This window comes from Typopeltis vanoorti, chromosome 13, assembly GCF_054136105.1.
Source record: "Typopeltis vanoorti isolate ZY-2024b chromosome 13, IOZ_Tvanoo_1.0, whole genome shotgun sequence".
Classification (NCBI taxonomy): domain Eukaryota; kingdom Metazoa; phylum Arthropoda; class Arachnida; order Uropygi; family Thelyphonidae; genus Typopeltis; species Typopeltis vanoorti.
Window position 1 is genome coordinate 123,233,597 of NC_143561.1, and position 19,208 is coordinate 123,252,804.

The 19,208-nt window shown below is 39.7% G+C and overlaps 1 protein-coding gene across 1 annotated transcript in view; it reads left to right on the forward strand.

Moving 5' to 3' along the window:
- The window catches only part of LOC150100509 (uncharacterized), a 1,094,033-nt gene that overhangs the window by 860,699 nt on the left and 214,126 nt on the right, over window positions 1-19,208 (forward strand). The gene's annotated exons all lie outside the window — the stretch shown is intronic.

The following is a 19,208-nucleotide window of genomic DNA, read 5'->3' on the forward strand; positions in this document are numbered from 1 at the left end:
GTTCAGCCATTACTATTTAACCCGTATGTTAATGATATTGGGGAAGATTTGGATGGGGATATTCAGTAATATATGGTCATATCATTGGACCAGCATTTACCTGAGCCTGGCCATCTTATTTCACTCAGGCCTAAGATTTGTATTTTTAGTCTTCTGATTTCTTCAGTAACATTTATCAGCTTTCGAGTTATAACATTCCATGTTAGAATTATATCTGAGGAAGAACTATAAGGAGGGATAATATTTTGATGTATAAGTTCGTATGGAATTGTTATTGGATCAATGCTGGAGAGGTTTTTCTGAAAATGTTGGAAGATCGGGGGAGAATAAGAGGTCATCCCTGGAAGCTCTATACGGAGCATGTGAACAAGGGAGTGAGAAGCAGGTTTTTTGTATGCAGAGTTGTGAATGATTGGAATGCCTTGCCTGAGTGTGGTATCTGCAGAGAATTTGAATATGTTTAAGGCAAGGTATGATCAGCTATGTGTATCACAAAGGGACCTCCTAGATGAGTTTTTGACTCTGGGGGGGAGGATTTAGGATAATGGTAATAATAATAATAAGCAACTGCAAAATATCCACTTGGATGATACTCATTTGCAAAATGAACACTCAACAACTCTACTATTCCTTTTGCCTCTGTCACTTTCCAATCATCAGCATTGATTAAAGCTCAGAAGAAAGAGATGAAGGGAAAAATCAGGAGAGTGGTATTGAAGAGACATAAGTGCTTGGCAGTGGAAACAGTAGTAGTGTGAGAGATGAAGAGAGAACAGGAATACATGAGGAAGAGGGAAGTGGGAAGCTCGGGTGGAGAGATACACATGGCATATGGAGAATGGATGTTGAAAGTGGCAATGAATGTGTGTATGAAGATGGAGTATATTGCTATTTAGGTGGGGAAGTTGAGACTGAGCAGATATATGTGGTAGGTGATGATAAAGGTGTTTATGCAGGTGTGGTGGGGAAATCACAACCCGACACATGGCTTGGATAGGATTGGCTATATACCTAAAAGTGAACTTCTGTGTTTGTTTACAAATGGCAGAAGTATCAGAAATAAGGGGGATAAAATGGTTTCAGTGATTGAGTTTATTCATCCCAAAATCATTGGAATAAGTGAGTGAATGCGATGATATCATTATAGGAATAAAAATGAAAGGATACAGTATTTTTCACGAGGATAGAAAGGACAAAGAAGGGAGGGGGAGTGCTTCTGATGATAGAAGAGGAATTAAGTCCACATAAGGTGGACATGAAAGGGACAAATAGTGGCAATGGTTATGAGGCAGCGTGATGTAACATGGAGGTTGAGAGGAAGGCATATTATTATTATTACGTGACACCTCCAGGGACTCATTGCTAGAGGACACTCTACTCTACCTCGTCACATACATCTCCTACAACACTACTATCATCAACACCATCTACCACCCATCATCACCAAGAATGGTATTTTTTGTCTGTAAATTGCATGTGTTCTCGATCATGATAAAATGAAATAAATGGATGAAAGTGTTAGAATGGTAACTGCTGTAGAACACATTGTTGAGGTATTCAGTGATCAATTTATGAGGGTGTTTCATTCTGATCAGGGTGGAATCATGATGAAAGTAAGAGTAGAGGACATAGGAGAGAATGGCTTAATTGTGAGTGAGCAGCAGGTATTTGAGGAAATAAATAAACTTGATGTCAGTAGGGCTTTCAGTAAAGAGGATTTGATGACATATCACCACACATCTTAAGGCAATGTTCCAGGGAATCGGCATTAACATTGGCATGCCTGTTTAATAGAAGTCTTGCAACAGCATAGGTTCTAAGGTAGTGGAAGGAGGGTAAAATTGTTCCATTGCATAAACGTGGGGATAAGTCTGTAGCTTCAAATTATATGCCAATCTGTATATCTGGAGTGGTGATTAAGGTACTGGAGAGATTGGTGAGAAGTACGATACAGAAATGGGTTTGATAACAGTAGTATTCTCTGTGGTTATCAGTATTGATTTGTTAAGGGAAGATCATGTTTTACCAACTTGCTTATGTACTATAACAAGGTGACAGATACCTTGGCCTGGGAGAATATGCATATACATTAGTGTACTTGGATTTTGAGAACGTTTTTGGTAGACTGCCACATGACAAGCTGGTAAATAAATTGAAACAGATCGGACTGGATAACAGACTTCTGAGATGTATCAGTGACTGGCTGTCAGATACGTATCAGAAAGTTGTATATGCAGGTGTGATATCCCAAATGAGAAAGGTCACTAATGGTGAGCTGCAGGGGCCATCGTTGTTCAATTTGTATGTTAATGATATTGGATTGAGTTTAGCTAGTGATATGCAGCTGATTGCGGATCATGTAAAACTGGGGAGACAATGCAGAGTCAAGCTGATGTTATGACCTTACAAGAAGAGTTGAATAGATTGCAAGAATGGGCAGGTAAGTGGAACTATCAGTTCATTGTTGCAAAGTGTAAGGTTTTGAGATTTGGTAAGCAATGATGGGATGTAAAGTATACACTTGGTGGGGAAACCTTAACCCTTTGACATATAAATTATTTTTAAACTCTAAATTCGTTTGAAATTGATGCGAACTTCATAACGTCTGCAATATGTCAAAATCAATTTTGGTGCAATAAACAAAAAACGTGTCACAGACGTCTTTGTATGTTAACGAGTTAAAGGAAATACAGGAGATAAGAGAGCTAGCTATGATGGTGGACAAGGACCTGAAATTCAGGGGACACATTGCACAAGTTGGGAAGATGTCACATCGGATAATGGCAGTGATGCGGAGGACTCTGACATACAAAAATACAGAGGTTATGATGCTATTGTATAAGGTCTTGATCAGGCCTCATATGGATTATTGTGTACAGATTTGGTCACTGGGTTTTCATGGTGACGAGGATATGCTGGATAGGGTCCAGAGAAGATTCACAAGGGTGGTCACTGGTCTTTGGAATGTGGAGTATGGGGACAGATTGAAAGAATGCAAGTTCCAAAGGCTCTTAACAGGAGGTGGGGGGGGGGATATGATTGAGATATATAAGCTGGCGAGGGGTTGATATCATGTTAACATGGAAGAAATTTTTCATAGAATGAGAGAGAGGTGAGGGGTAGACCAAGAGGCCCTCACTTGAAACTGTATAAAGAGGGTATGAGCAGAGGAGTAGGTTCTTTGCATGGAGAGTGATTGGTGAGTGGAATACATTGCCTGAGTGTGTTGTGGGTGTAGACACATTGAATTAGTGTTTAAAGCACGGTTGGATGAGTATTGTGTGCAATAGTGTGTATCTCCCACGATGAGCCTCCGACTTCATGGAGGTCATGTTAATAATAATAATAAGAAGAAAGTCACTACGATACTGCTGGACTTGCAAAGTCCAGCTGTATCATAGTGTAGCCATTTCCTTTATCTGATCTTGCTGTCACCTTGTTATAAAATGTGAATAAGTTACTGAGGCAGGATCTATCTTTTACAAAAAAAAAAAAAAGCTCGTCAGTAGTCAGTTCTCAGTCATGCATCTCTAATAATTCTTCAACATCTTCTTCCTCTACTTCCAAGTTAAGATCATGGGCAGTTGCCACAATATCCTGTACCAATTTTTGTCCTTCATCTGAAGTTTCTTCATTACCAAAGGAAGGACACAGTTTCCTCCATGCTGCTTTGAGACATTTCGTTGTTACTTCATGCCAAGCCTTTACAATTAGCCTAATTGCTATGACAATGTTGAATTCTTCTTTCCAAAATTTTCTTAGGGTTATATTGGTAGCCTCACACATTTCAAAGCACCTGGTAAAAAGTGCCCTGTGTAAAGTTTTTTAAAATTTGCAATTATCAGCTGATCCATAGGTTGAATCAGCGATGTAGTCTTGGGAGGAAGAAAAATCACCTTGATAAAATCTAATTCCTCCGGTAGCTCTTCTTCTATGCCCGTTGGATGGCCAGGTGCATTATCCAAGGTTAAAATGGCTTTTAGAGGCAGATTGTTTTGCTCAAGATAGGCTTTGACAGTTGGTCCAAACACTTCACGAATCCAGTCTCTAAATTCTATTCTTGTGATCCAGGCTTTGCTGTTAGCCTTCCACAAAACACCGAGATTGGATTTCGAGACATTGAACTTTTTGAATGCTCGGGGATTCTCTGAGTGGTAGATTAACATTAGTTTTACCTTGCAGTCTCCACTTGCATTCGATGATAAAAGCAATGTTAACCTATTATTCATGGTTTATGCCCAGGAAGTGTTTTTTCTTCTTTTGTGATAAATGTCGTGTTGGGCATTTTCTTCCAAAATAACCCAGTCTTATCACAATTGAAGACTTGTTGAGCTAGGTATTCTCCTTCTTCTATAATTCTTGTAAAGCTATTGACAAATTTATCTCTTACTGCTTTGTCAGCACTAGCTGCCTCTCCGTGTCTGACCACACTATGAATTCCTGTTCCTTTTTTAAAGTTGCAGGCGTAGACTTCTGTGGCTAATTGTTTCAAAAGATGTATTTCGGCGATTACACCACATTTTCTCTTGTTTAAACTTTAAGTTATACTATTTATCCCCTGAAGATGTAAATCCTACGATTTATGAAACTTGTCGGGAACTATTATTTCAGTGTTTTATATAACTGAATAAAAAAATGTGGTGTAATCGCCGAAATATATCTTTTTTAAAGTTGTCAAACCAACCTCTGCTACCTATGAAATCATCATCTACCTTAGAAGTTCATCTCGAAGTCTTCTTTTTCAAATCTTGATAAATCTGTTTAGCTTTCTGACAGATTGCATTTTGAGATGTATATCGCCCATCATTTCTCTTTCTTTGATCCAAATTAGTAATAGATTTTCCATTTGCTCAAAAAGAAGCCCTCTGACATTCAGCCTTGAAGTTCTCTTAGCTACTGTAAGTTTTTCTTTCTTAGCCAAAATGGTTGATATTGTAGAATGACTGGTTTCATATATTCGAGCTAGCTGCATAACTTTCACACCTTCATGATGTTTTGCTATTATTTCTTTCTTCTGTTCAATAGAGAAAATGTTCCTGTTTTTTCCCCCCTCACTAGCTTTCCTTTTGGGACCCATTTTGTCACACGGTAAAAAAAATTCACTCTATAAAAAAAAAAGATATGCAAAATACGATATTATTATTACAAATTGTACAACACTAGGACAAGGGATACAAAGAAATATCATCACCTGAAAACAAAAGTTCAAAAAAAAAAAAAAAAACTTTTTGAAATAAAAGTTAACAGTTAAATTCGAAACCTTTAATTTTTGACGTGCATTTTGCTTGTAAGGTGACGATATTTGATACAGCACTTACCCTAACATACACTGATTAGCAGCTTATAGATACAACGATTATTATACAGATGAGATTTGATTTTGCCTTTTGATGGTGAACGAACAGTGACATGCACCCACCGATTTATTGTCTATATGAACTAACACATAAAAAATAAATGCTTAAATACTCATTTTCATCATAAAATGCATTTATAACCACAAATTTTAAAATAAAGCACAGTACATTACAAGAAAAGAAACAATAAATGGAAAACATAAACAGCTGAGTTTGATGGGTCAAGCATATCTGAGCTTCACAGCTATGCCGCATGGCTGTTCTCTATTTGATAATGTCTTCCTGTGCGTGGCTGAGTGCAATTGGAAAATTCAGGTTTTTTAGATTGGACAGAGGTTCACATAATCGAGAGTCATTAACCAAAGCCTGTGTCATTAACCAAGAGATTTTTTTCTTACAGCCACTCGTCGTTAACCAAGTACGTCGTTATCTGAGGCCATTGTTAACCAAGGCAGCACTGTATTGCCTTCCATGTGTCAACCATATATCCTTCTGGCAAGTCTCAATTAACACCAGTTACTTTCTGACTCTCAGTTGGAACTCTAATAATAGTGTGCTGCAACTTAACTTCCTCCTCCTACAGACTGTAGATATTTCTTGAGATCATGTTGATGATGTCATATTGCAGTTACTATATCCATTTCTTTTAACCCGACGTTAGTAAGGTGGGATGTCACAGACCCCCAAAAATTTTAAATTGACTGCAACTTTTTAACAACATGTGTCAGTGAGTCATGCCTTAGTATAGCTTCCTCCTCCTGTAACCTTCTACTCAATGCCATAGACAACAAGGGCTGTTGCACCAAGCAAGTTTAATGTGCATAGGTGTAAAGTGTGCTGGGGTCCACCAGACCCACCTTACTAAAAGTTTGACTATATTTATTTCCGAAATTAAGTTATTTTCATGTATATTCTGCTAAAATATTATCATTGCAGCTGTGTCTTCTATATTTTTACATACCAACTATAAGAAAATATGTTTTCATAAATATTTAGAGGATATTTTGAGAATAATATCTTTTTTTTTACCAGATGAGTTATGAACAGGAAGAACAGAGGTTATGTCAATTTATAGATAAAGCTTTGACAGATGAGGAGCAATTTAGTGGAGATGATGATAATGAAATTGATTTAGAATTAGTCAGTAGCCATGAGTCTGATACAGAACAATACTGTGAGGAAGAATCCACTGAGAATCCACTAATATGGATTAAAAAGATATGGATTTCTGTAATACACTACATTATTTGTGTGGGACCCCACTTTTATTACATTTTCCCACCTCGCCAGCACCGCATTAATCTAGGATTTAAACGAACACAACACTCTGTGGGGAAGTGCCCAAACAATCAAACATCAGAGGAAGGGAAACAGGATCAGGATCCCGATTCCCAATTCTAGGATCAGAGAAACGGGAGTGGTCAAACTGAAGAGAGATGTGTAGTGTAGCTGCCAGAATAGAGAATGTTGGTGCTGGTAGGATGGCCTCAAACACTCAGTGATTGTTATGTGTATGCACAAATGTAAGGAGTATTCAAAACAAAAGAGCTGAGTTTGTGGCATTGATTGAGACAGTATGCCCAAAAGTAATTGGAATAAGCGAAACTTGGTTGTCTGAGGAGGATGTGATGTCAGGAATAGAAATAGAATTAAGATATATAATTTTCTGAAAGGATAGAGATGTGAAAAGAGAAGGGGAAGTGCTGTTAATGATTGCATTGCAATTGTGTCCACAAATGTGAAGTTGATAGTGCATGCACAGATTTTGAATCTCTGTGGTGCAAAGTTGAAATAAACAGGTTAGTATATCTGATAGGACTGTTATAGGCCAGAGAATACTGCTTGTGAAATGTTTAGGCAAATTAGTTGGGCATGTAAAAAAAAGGTGATCCTATGGAAGACTTTACTTACAAGAATATAGTCTGGAAGGAGGAGATAGTGTATGGAATTTCTGAGTGATAAGTATCTTAAACAGCATGCGATTGAAACAACTAGAGGCTTTAATGTGTTTGGATTTGGTGATAACTTCACAAGATGTAGTTGTTAATGAGGTGTTGACACTCTGCCAGTTAGTGAGAGTGATCATTAGGTACGTTTTTGGGAAGTGATGAAACAAAAAAAAGTTCGCTGCCAAAAATGTATACATGTAGTAGTATAAAGCAGGTGATTATAGGAAGCCGTATAGCCAGTTAGCATCAATACATTGGGTAGATGAGCTGAGCAGAAAGGATGTTGACAATGCATGGAAACTCACAAGGTAGTGTCTGACAAAAGCAATGTATGACTGCATACCGAAGGTTAAGCGAATAAACAGAATGGGAGTGAAATGGATGAACAGTGAAATCAAGCAAGCTGTGCTGGAAAAGAAAATGTTATGGAGGAGGTACAAGACAGTTGGTGGGATCAGATTCATGAAGAGTATAGAGTGCATGATAGAAAGGTGACAAGCACGGTAAAGAAAGAAAATGTGCAATATGAGAGGAGATTGGCTGGTCGGGCCAAGGTAAACTCAAGTGAATTTTTCCATTACATTGCAAGCAAGAGGAAGAATAATTATGGCAGATAAATATTGGTGGATAGTCGTGGCAGCAGACTAACAGCTGCAAAGGATGTAGTAGAATTATTTAACGGGCACTTTATCAGCGTATATCATACTTTTATAAAGGATCCGGTACAATTTATAGAAGACAGGCAAGTATTAGGAGAATTGGAAGTGAAAGAAACAAAGTGTATCAGATGTTGGTTGGGTTAGATGTGAATAAGGCTGTGGGAATGGATGACAAATCACCACTTATGTTTAAGGAATGTGCACCACATTTGATTATGCCTTTGACCTATTTATAAATGAAAGTCTCGCAGTGGCTAAGGTTCCTAAGAAGTGGAAAGAGGGCATAATAGTACCAAAATAGTATGGTTCTAAGACAGAAGCCTCCAACTATAGGCCCAGTCTGTATGACTGCAGTTGTGGTCAAGGTGTTGGAAAGATTGGTAAGGAATAGAATACAGAATTGGGTTGGTTGATGGACATGGTATTCTTTATGAAGGTCAGCATGGATTTGTAAAGGGTAGGTCCTGTTTCGTTAATTTACTTGCATTTTCTGATAAGGTGGTGAGTGTGTTAAATAAGGGAGAATGATATACAGTGATATTCTTAGACTTTGCAAAAGCTTTTGATAGATAAGTTGCTGTACGAGCTGCAGAGAATGGGAATATATAGTATAGTGGTTAGATGGATCAGATACTGGCTCTCTGAACAACACCAGCAGGTTGTGTATGATGGAGCAGTGTCCCAAAAAAGAAGGGTGACCAGTGGCATGGCCAAGTGTTCTGTTCTTGAGCCCCTGCTGTTTAACTTGTTTATAAACGATATATCATGTGGACTGACTGGGGATCTTCAGTTATTTGCCGATGATGCAAAGTTGGGAAGAATTATAAGTAGCACTGCTGATGCTGAATCCCTTCAGGAAGATTTGAATAGACTTTTTACTTAGCCAAAAGAGTGCGGGTTGTAATTTTAATATCAATAAGTGCAAGATGTTTTGTCATTTTGGAGAGCAGAAACAGAAGGCTGTATACTATATTGATGGTGCTGTACTGCAGGAAGTGGATGAGATTAGAGATTTGGTAGTGATGGTTGATAGTAGACTGAAGTTTAGAGGACGTATTGCTAGGGTTGCACATCCTAGTGCTGCTATGATAAGAAGAACTCTAACATGCAAGGATAAGGAAGCGGTTGTGCCACTATATAAGACACTGGTCAGACCATACTTGGACTATTTGTGCTCAGATCTGGTCACCTGGTTTTCAATGTGATGTGGAGACATTGGAAGGGGTCCAGAGGTGAGTGACTAATATAATATCGGGACTTTGGAATGCTGGCTATGGAGAGAGTTGAAGAGATGTGGATTGCAGAGTTTGGTGGAGAGGAGGAAGAGAGGTGATATGATAGAGGCGTTTCAATTAGTGAGAGGATTTTATCAGATTAATCCAGAGGGGATTATAAAGAGAATAGAAGGTGAGAGGGGAAGAGCCAGAGGTCATTTCTGGAAGTTATGTAAAAGTGTGAGGAGTAGATTTTTTACATGGAGAATTGTCAGTGAATGGAATGCATTACTAGAATGTGTTGTTAATGCAAGGAGTGTTAAGGACTTTAAGATTCTATATGATGAATATATTGTCAGTTGAATGAACCTCCCATGATGAGTCTGTCGACTCCATGGAGGGTGTAATAATAATAATATGCCTACCCAAACATTCACTGTCATCAACTTAATGTTCTGCTCCTTCTTCCTCTTTGCACTCCAGAATCTAGAAAATAAGAGGTAGATACATCACCCACCAGCTCTCCATCCTAGAACATGATGCACTGTCAACCCAATGGCAATGGCATACTCAAGGAATTGTGTGCTAAAATGTAAGCAGCATCTACTTACTTTTGAGTTCCTTGTTAAAAAATACAAAGCAAAAAAAGAACAAATTCTGTCTTCTTCAAACTGTACTTGGGATACAACCAGTTGTTCATGAAAGATGTGAAAGCTGCTTTGCTTAAATTGTTGAAAGTTTATTTTTCACTTGGTTAGAGTATAATAAAATTAGTTTAATCCTTTATCCAAGTGTGAGCAAAAAAAATTTGCTCCTGAAGTATCTTCAGGACTGGGGTAAGGTGGTACAACACTAGGAAACTCGTTGCAAAGGTGGAGCAAGCTTCCAACACTACTATCTCAGTATCTCCTATAATGCAAAACACATCTCCTTGCAGATATGTCTAATGTTATGCATTAAGGGAAGGGCCACTACCCAGACTAGTTTCGACCTTTATTGAGGTCTCTTCAGTGGGAGCCAGACCCAAGTGGAGATACCAGGCAGAAGTATTAGCAGGTCATTTCTACCTATAGGAGTTGCCAAATGGTGTGCCACCCTTTTTTAATAAATTACTCTGGATTTAGAGAAAGATGTTGAAAGTTTATTTTTCACTTGGTTAGAGTATAATAAAATTAGTTTAATCCTTTATCCAAGTGTGAGCAAACAAAATTTGCGCCTGAAAGTATCTTCAGGACTGGGGTAAGGTGGTACAACACCAGGGAAACTCGTTGCAGTGGTGGAGCAAGCTTCCAACACTCCTATCTCAGTATCTCCTATAATGCAAAACACATCTCCTTGCGGATATGTCTAATGTTATGCATTAAGGGAAGGCTGAAGAGATCGTATTTGCCAAGACGTGAAAGACAGCTCCAGTTCGAAGAAGAAAAAACCTGTGCCTACCAGTCGAAAAGAGGATCCATTTCCCGCGGCCCGAAGAGAGAGCTCCATGCTCACTTTCTACAGAAGTACCTCGGCGTTGGTAAGACCTTTTTTCTTATTATTGGCTCTTTTACCCATTCCTTCTGGTATCTCTTTGCTTGTTGTGAGGGACACCGGGCGTTCCCCGACTTTGCCCTCCTTTACCCCCCCCCCCTTCTACAGCCAGTAGTTAGGTCTTCCCCCAACAATGCCGTTATTCTTACCCAGAACTAGAACGCTTGGCATCGAAGTCAAGCGGCTCCCAGATGAGCGGACGTTAGTGAAAGCTCTGATTGATACAGTAGGGGCAGAAAACATATACGGTTTCACACTGTACTCAAAAGAAAGATTCCAAATTGTAGTTAAAAATGACCAAACAAGAAGCAAATTATTAGAAGGTTTTCCCTGTGCGGGACAAACAATTAAACCTTATTTAATAGGGAGTTTACGAAAAACGTTAAGAATAACTAGATTTCCCTTGGAATACCTGGAGAATGAAGACAACATCAAGAAATTTTTTAGCCAATGGGGCGATATTATTAATATCAAAGCATTTGAACATCCAGATTACAAAGGCTGGAAAACAGGCGACGTTGAAGTACAGATGGATATGAAAAAGGAAGTTCCCAACTTCATTTTAGTGGGCCAAACAAGAGTCATGGTTAACTACCCGGGTGTTAAAAGATTGTGTTTCCGATGTAACTCCGAGGGTCACCTAGGGGCAGAATGCCCAAAACTACAGTGCAAAAATTGCAAATCAACAGAGCACAAAATAGTAAACTGCACAGAAGCTTGTCTTAAATGTGGGGACTTGACCCATAAAGTGGACATGTGCTCGCACAGAACAACCTCAGAAGCAGCCGGAGGGACCATAATACCGATCAGGGCTATACCCCTCGGTACACCTGAGGTATCATCAGGGAGCGATTTTCCAGAGCTCCGGCAACAGACCGAAAAAGAAACACTAGCAGAAAACACAACCTCCATGAAACCCGTAACGGGTAAGACACCCAGGGCAACCCGCCACATCAAGGAAATAACAGCCAACTTCGAAACCTGCAGCAAAGAGGAAGAAGTTGTAACAACCAGCGCCCCAATAAAGCGCACAAGAGAGGCAGAAACAGAAGAGGCAAAAAAAGGCTAAACAAAGCAACCTACTCTCGTCAGAAGATGAAATGGACAACATCCAAACTACAAGCCAACGCGAAGGCACCCAGCCCCTTGAGGAGGCGGTAACAAAGACAGGAAACCTATCCCCAGTAGCGGACCAACCTGCAGAACTCCATTCACATATCTGCAGCATGGACATTTATAGCATCACAGAAATGGAATTTCAAAACGACCTCGTTATGGATATTCCAAACAGCTCCGATAGTGAATCACAGGTGGAACATGTAGAGCAACAAACAGACAACACCCCCCCCTTCCTCCAAATACCAACATGGATTTTAAAATTGCCACTTTAAACGCCAACGGTTTACGCAACCCCTTTGCACAAAGCACTGTCTGGAAGCTAATGTTAAGGTACAAAATTAATGTCCTCCTGATTCAAGAAACCCATTTTTATAAGCATTGGGACGTGGAGAACTTCTCGAGAAGCTACCCAGTCACTAGCTACTGGTGCGTTGGGGATGCTCACTCGCGAGGGGTGGGGATACTAATTCGCCCCCCAATCGCAGGGGGAGTTCTTCAACGTCCAGAAGGACGCCATGGGACATCTAATAACGGTAGACTGGAAGTACAGTGGCCGTACCATCCGGCTTGTTGCAGTATACGCCCCGAACAGCCCATACCACAGAAGCGGTTTCTTCTCTGCCCTTGAAAACTACTTCTTGGGAGCAGAACACCTAATAGTAGCCGGGGACTGGAATTGTGTGGAAGACACACGTTTGGACAAAGTAGGCGGGAACGCAAACTCCAGAACCGGCGGAACCGCCGCTCTAAAATGATGCTGTGTAAATTTTGATCTCGTCGATGTCTGGAGGAGGAATAACCCTTCGAAGGTAGAAACAACGTGGTGCTGCGGCCAGATATCGACGAGACTAGATAGGGTGTACGTGTCCCAAAACTTGGAACAGTATGTTCAAAGGGCACGTCACACCACAGCACACAACATGTCAACAGACCACAAATTGGTCATTTTAAAAATTACACTCCCAGAGGTTATGGAAACAGCCAGAGGTCCCTGGAGGCTTCCTCCTACTTTTCCGAGTCTTTTTAGCAACCAGCTACAGAAACTCTGTGATGAATGGACAAACATCAACTGGGACTGGGAAAACTGGCTGCACTTTAAGTGGCGGGCTAAGGAACTGTTTCAAAAATGTGGGCGCGAAAGGGTTTACCAACAACGTAAACGGCTGAGGGATCTCTACAGGGAACTCGGCTGGTACCGGTCAAGCGAACGGAGCGGAGTTCCCTGCGGACATCTTATCAGACAGGTAGAAATAGAGCTGCAGCAAGAGCAGCAGAGTAGAGTTGATGACCTCGACTTTCGCACGAGACTCTATCTCAGAAATTTAGAAACACCCTCCGCCACATTCTACAATCAACAACGGGTGGCAGCAAACGATGAAAGAACGATTTACCAGATCGAGGAGAAAGGCCAGATTCTAAATTCAACCCATGAAATACTCCATCACTTTCACCAGCAGTATCTCGGCATCTTCGCTGACCAGCAGGGCACGGATGACTTCAGTGAGTGGGACGTCAAATGTTTTCCCGAGCATCTTAGCGCCCTGCATGACAGGCCGATAACTGCAGCTGAAATAAAAGCCATGTGCAAAACGATGAAGACAAGAAAGACCCCAGGGCCAGACGGACTGGGGATAGAATTCTATAGATCTATCTGGGACCTTGTACTGCCAGCACTAGTAAAGATCTTTAACGAATTCCTCACTTCGGGAAACATCCCCGAGGAATTCGCTAAGAGCTATACAATCTTTATCCCCAAAAAAGACCGAGATCGGACTTTGTCAAATAACTGGCGTCCCATCTCCTTAACTAACCTAGACTATAAACTTTTCGCAAAAATTATCTGTACACGCATTAAGGGCGGAATAGAAAACATAACAAGTTCACAGGTCTATGGAATCCCAGGTAGATCTATGGAATTTAATCTCTTCCTGCTAAGAGACCTAATCAGACTGGCCAAGGGAAAAAAATACCCCCTGGCACTTCTCTCCACCGACCTGGAAAAAGTGTTTGACAGTGTCAGCCACACGTACTTACAGGACACCCTAAAAAAAGTGGGCATAGGCCCGAGACTTCGGCGTACAATTAAACATATGTACGCGGAGGCCTCGACACAACTGTCTATTAATGGGTTTCTGACAGAACCAATCCGTATAAAGAGAGGGGTTAGGCAAGGCTGCCCACTAAGCCCCCTTCTCTTTTCCCTAGCATTAGAACCCCTCATTAAAAGAATAGAGAACACCCCTGCAATTAATGGTATTCCACTGCCCCAAGTTTACAAACAGTGCAAAATAGTAGCATATGCAGATGATGTAGTGGCCACACTCAGAGACTCTGAGTCTATCTGCATCTATCTTGACATACTGCAAAACTTCAGCATAGTCAGTGGTCTCCGAGTTAATGCACAAAAAACCAAAATCAAAAATTTTGGAAATTTCCATAACACCGGACTTCCCTACGGTTTAGCGCTGCATACGCAGCTGCTAACAATACTAGGAGTTCCCTTTTCTGAGTCGCTAGCTTTACCAGTCAAAAAATTACAGGAAATAAGTACGGAAAAGATAAGTCTATTCAAACCGACCTTTTTCTCCTTTTATGGCAGAGCCACAGTGATAAAAACAATCATTACCCCAATGCTGATGCACACAATCAATATCACAGGCATCACACTGCTACAAGAAAACCAATTAGCCAAAAAACTCGTAGATTTCTTCTGGAATGAAAAAAAACGAGGTTAAAAAATACTTGCAACTAAAACATGAAGAAGGGGAGGGACGCTCTGCCTGATCTCAAAAGCTTGCTTTATGCAAATACATTCAAAACCGTACGGAAGGCCTTAAACTCAAACCATATTTCAGGCCTCCTAATTAGATATTTTATAGGACTTTTCCTCCCCCTCTTTGGAACCACGGACTATGCTGGACCCCGTGCAAGGGTTGTGCCCAAGTGGTACCGCACACTAGTAAAATCACTCACAGTACTTAGAGACAAAGGAACAGAAATCCTCACACACAAACCAAAAGCAGTATACTGGGATTTCTTCCAACTCTCCAGGCGTGATACACCAAACCTCGGGACAAACAATGAAATTCTCTTTAAAAACATCAAGAATAGCTGGGGACAGCCTTTTTATCAGGATCTGGCCTGGCGAATAGCCTATGGGCGGCTACGGTGAAACAGGTTAAATCTAGGTACGTACCCAGTCCGTGCAATCCTTTTTGTGATGTCTGCCGGAGCGTTGAAACGGTGAAGCATTTCTTTTATTTTTGCCCACCAGCCCAACGCGTCTGGCAAAGACTGAGTACAGCACTTTGAATCCCGATGCTATCACTAGAAGAGGTCATATACCTGCAATTCCCGCCACCAGTCAACAAGACCCAAAAATTCGCCATTTTTTTAATTAACGTCTTAAAGTATCACATCTGGAAGGTACGGAAAAAATCCCAGGTACGGGACGCAAATTTAATGTACGCAGGAATAAGGAAAGGTTTCTTTTTTTACCTTCCTAAATTTCTTGCGCAAGAGAGACATCTACTAGGCGACTTTAAATTTGTGAACAAATACTGCAAACCACCGAAAATATGCTTTCTTATACAGGGACGCATCAAGCCCTGTATATTTCTTTAGTATCTTCAAAACTCCACCTAACTCTCCCTAGGAAAAGTAACAACCACTCTGTTCTTCCTCGCCACAAAGCTTTCACTGGCACGGTTTCCTTTACTCCAAATAAGGGGGGTAGATCTGAGAACCCGGGCTGCGAAGGCTTACTGCGAGGCGGTGCTGCTCCTTGTGAGCGACATCTCCCGGGCCAGTCTTCTACCCCATTCTAAGTCCCAGTGGTACCAGGTTTGCAAGTTCCTTATTTTGTTTCCTTTCAGTTCAACTGACCAGACCTTAAGTCCTTTCATTTTTATGTAATTTAAAAAAAAAAAAAAAAAAAAAAGTTCTAACTGAAATTATTGTTTTCAAAACAGGTCAATGGATCTCCTTCATAGATAACTGATGAAATTATTAAGGATAAATTTATAAGTGAACTATTAGTCAAAATTTTTATGGTTAAATTTTCTTTTTTTTTTAACAGATAAATTGAGAATATGTGTCACAGACCAATTAGCCATATAAGGCTAAACAGGTTGACTGAGGCCTCTTTTACCTCCTGCTGTCCTACTCTATCTTTCATTATTCTCCTCTCTTACTGTTCGCTGACCCTCAGCATGCTTTATTCTCCAAAGGCCGATGATGAGAGATATGAACTCCCATTCGACCTCAATAAAGGTCGAAACTAGTCTGGGTAGTGGCCCTTCCCTTAATGCATAACATTGGACATATCCGCAAAGAGATGTGTTTTGCATTATAGGAGATACTGAGATAGTAGTGTTGGAAGCTTGCTCCACCTTTGCAAAGAGTTGTCCTGGTGTTGTACCACCTTACCCCAGTCCTGAAGATACTTTCAGGTGCAAATTTTGTTTGCTCACACTTGGATAAAGGATTAAACTAATTTTATTATGCTTTGCTTAAATGTTGTCCAAACTGCTGTAGGACCAGATAATATAAACTATGAAATGATTATATATATCTGTTGCCTGTGAGTCAACTGTTGCACCTTTTCCACATAATTTTCTGTGAGAGCATGTTTCAGAATACCTGACAAACAGCTACAACCAGTGATGAGCTATAAGGGGCTCACCCGAGCCCTTTGTTAAATTTTTCTCAAATTTGAGAGTCCCTTGTTCTTATTGTTTACTTTTTTATTTTTTCAAGAAAAAAAAAACATAATTTTTTTAAAATATATTAAGCAACAAACTCATACGGTAACCTAACAAAGTGATTTTATTAAATAAAATATTATATTTACTGTTACCACCATTTTACAAATAAGAATTCACTTTTGGTAATCATATATAAATAAACTCAATAATACTGAGTTTAGATAATATTTAGATTAAATATTATCTAAACTCAATATTATTGTGTTTAGATAATATTTATTTATTATTTATAGATTGTTTGTCATAAAAACTTCTATCGCAAACAAAACAAATTTATTTTGTTTATAAAAAATGCGGACTATTGCATATGTGCGATTAATAAAGATTTTATTCTTATTATATTTTTGATAGTTAAAAAAATGTTTTTATTATGTAAGATAAATTAACACAGATGATTGTGTGCAAATATTTCATGATATATCATGAAATATTTGTTTAAAAATGATAGCCTTTAGAGGTTGATTGTCCCCTCATACTTTTTGATTAAGGAGTACACAAGTTGTATTAATAAAAGTTTTTGTGCGAAATATGGCTTTTTGTTGTTTTTTTTGACGATGCGAGCCCTTTGTTAAAATTTCCATAGCTCACCACTGGCTACAACTATTGTTATTATTACTATTATTGCCTGTCATAACCCAAGGAAGTATCCAAAACCTCCAATAAACTCTCTGCTAGCAAAGGTTGGGCGATTGATAGAGCCTCTACTAATTATGGCTCACGCAAAAAGTTAAGCAAGTTTGAGCACGGTTAGTAGTTGGAAGGGGTTCAATCGTTTGATGCTGTTGGTGCACTCTCCCTCGATGAGTCTTTGGACTCCCTGGAGGTGTCAAATAATAATAATAATAATAAATAAAGATTCTAGAAAATATGGTTAACTATATATATAGTCTTTTATGGTTTTTAGAGAGAAACCTCTTTTTATTTATTTATTTTTATTTTTATTAGGCAGACCAAAGGCTCCAGAGGAAGAGTATTAATGAGGAGTGTGGATGTAACAAACAGATGGAGAATATACATTTTTGAAAATTATGGAGACAACTACCGTGTTTGAATAAAAACTTTAGTTTAATATAACTAAAAAATTATACATCAACGCAAGAGTCCTATTATTAGTGTTATCTGTTGGTTGTAGAAATACATTGGGCGCAACAACAAGTATCTATCTATATACATATATTAACATCGTGTACATTCCAGCCAGTTGGTATGGAACGGTTTCTAATACTAGCTGAAGATTGGCTAGGGTCCTGACTTATGCTGGATCTTATATATTAGGTAGGCTGAATGTGTGCCATCCAGATCCTTGTAATTTTCATGCCATCTTTGTTGTTGATATTTGGGTGGTTTATCAGGATTTCGCAGGCTTCCTTAAATTTCCTTTCATACCAGGTTTTTGTGTGGATGGAGAATATACTTTGAAGGGCTTTTGAATGAGGAAAATGCGAGGACTCACAGAGAAGATGGGCAGCCTTATGAGGGGGATGATGAAGAACATCAGTAGAGTGGAAGTGAAGGAAGCCATAAAGAGGATGAAGAATGGAAAATCAGTGGGCCCTGACAGGATCCCAGTGGAGGCATAGAAGGGGGAAGAGGGAATTGACCTGCTGTGGGAACTGTTCATAAAAGTTTGCCAACAGGGAAATATACCCAAGGAGTGGAGGGAAAGTACTCTTGTCCCTATCTATGAGAATAAAGGGGATGCACAAGACTGTAAAAATTACAGAGGAATAAAGTTGATGTCCCACACAATGAAAATCCTAGAAAGAGTTCTTGATGGAAGACTGAGGAAGGAGATGCAAAGGAGTAATTTGGCTTCATCCCTGGTCAATCAACGATAGATACTATCTTTGGGTTATGGCAGATGATGGAAAAGTTTTGCGAGAAATGATGGGAGCCACATGAATAAACACACATGGTGTTTATTGTTTATCTGGAGAAAGCATACAATAGAGTGCCAGGACAAGAAATCTGAAGGTACTGGAGAAATATGTCAGGTTGGTGCAGGAGATGTACAGAAATATGAAGACGAGAGTTCGGACCTGCCTGGGAGAGACAGAAAGTTTTCAAGTTACAGTTGGCTTGCATCAAGGGTCAGCATTAAGTTCATTCCTGTTTAATATTGCAATGGAGGTGGTGACAGAGGAGGCGAGAGAAAATGCACCTTGGACAATGTTGTATGCGGATGATATCCTACTGTGTTCAGAATCAACAGAAGAAGTGGCAGCTAAACTGGAAATATGGAGGAAAGTACTGGAAGAGAGGTATGAGACCAAGCAGAAGTAAGACAGAGGTGTTGTAAAGTGAATGGCAGTTAAGAGGCAGATCTGGAGCTGGAAGGAAATGTCATCAGGAAGGTTAGGGACTTTAGATATTTAGGTTCAACAGTGAAAGAGGATGGAGAAGCTGAGAAGGAATTGTGATGCAGGATACAAGCTGAATGGAGGAACTGGAGAGAGAGAGATGGCTGGAGTGATATGCGATAAGAGGGTGCCGATCAATCTAAAAGGCAAAATCTACAGAATAGTAGTGAGACCAGCTATGACATATTCTATGGAAACTGTGGCCATGAGGATAAATAACATCGCAGGATGGAGGTAGCAGAGATGAGAAT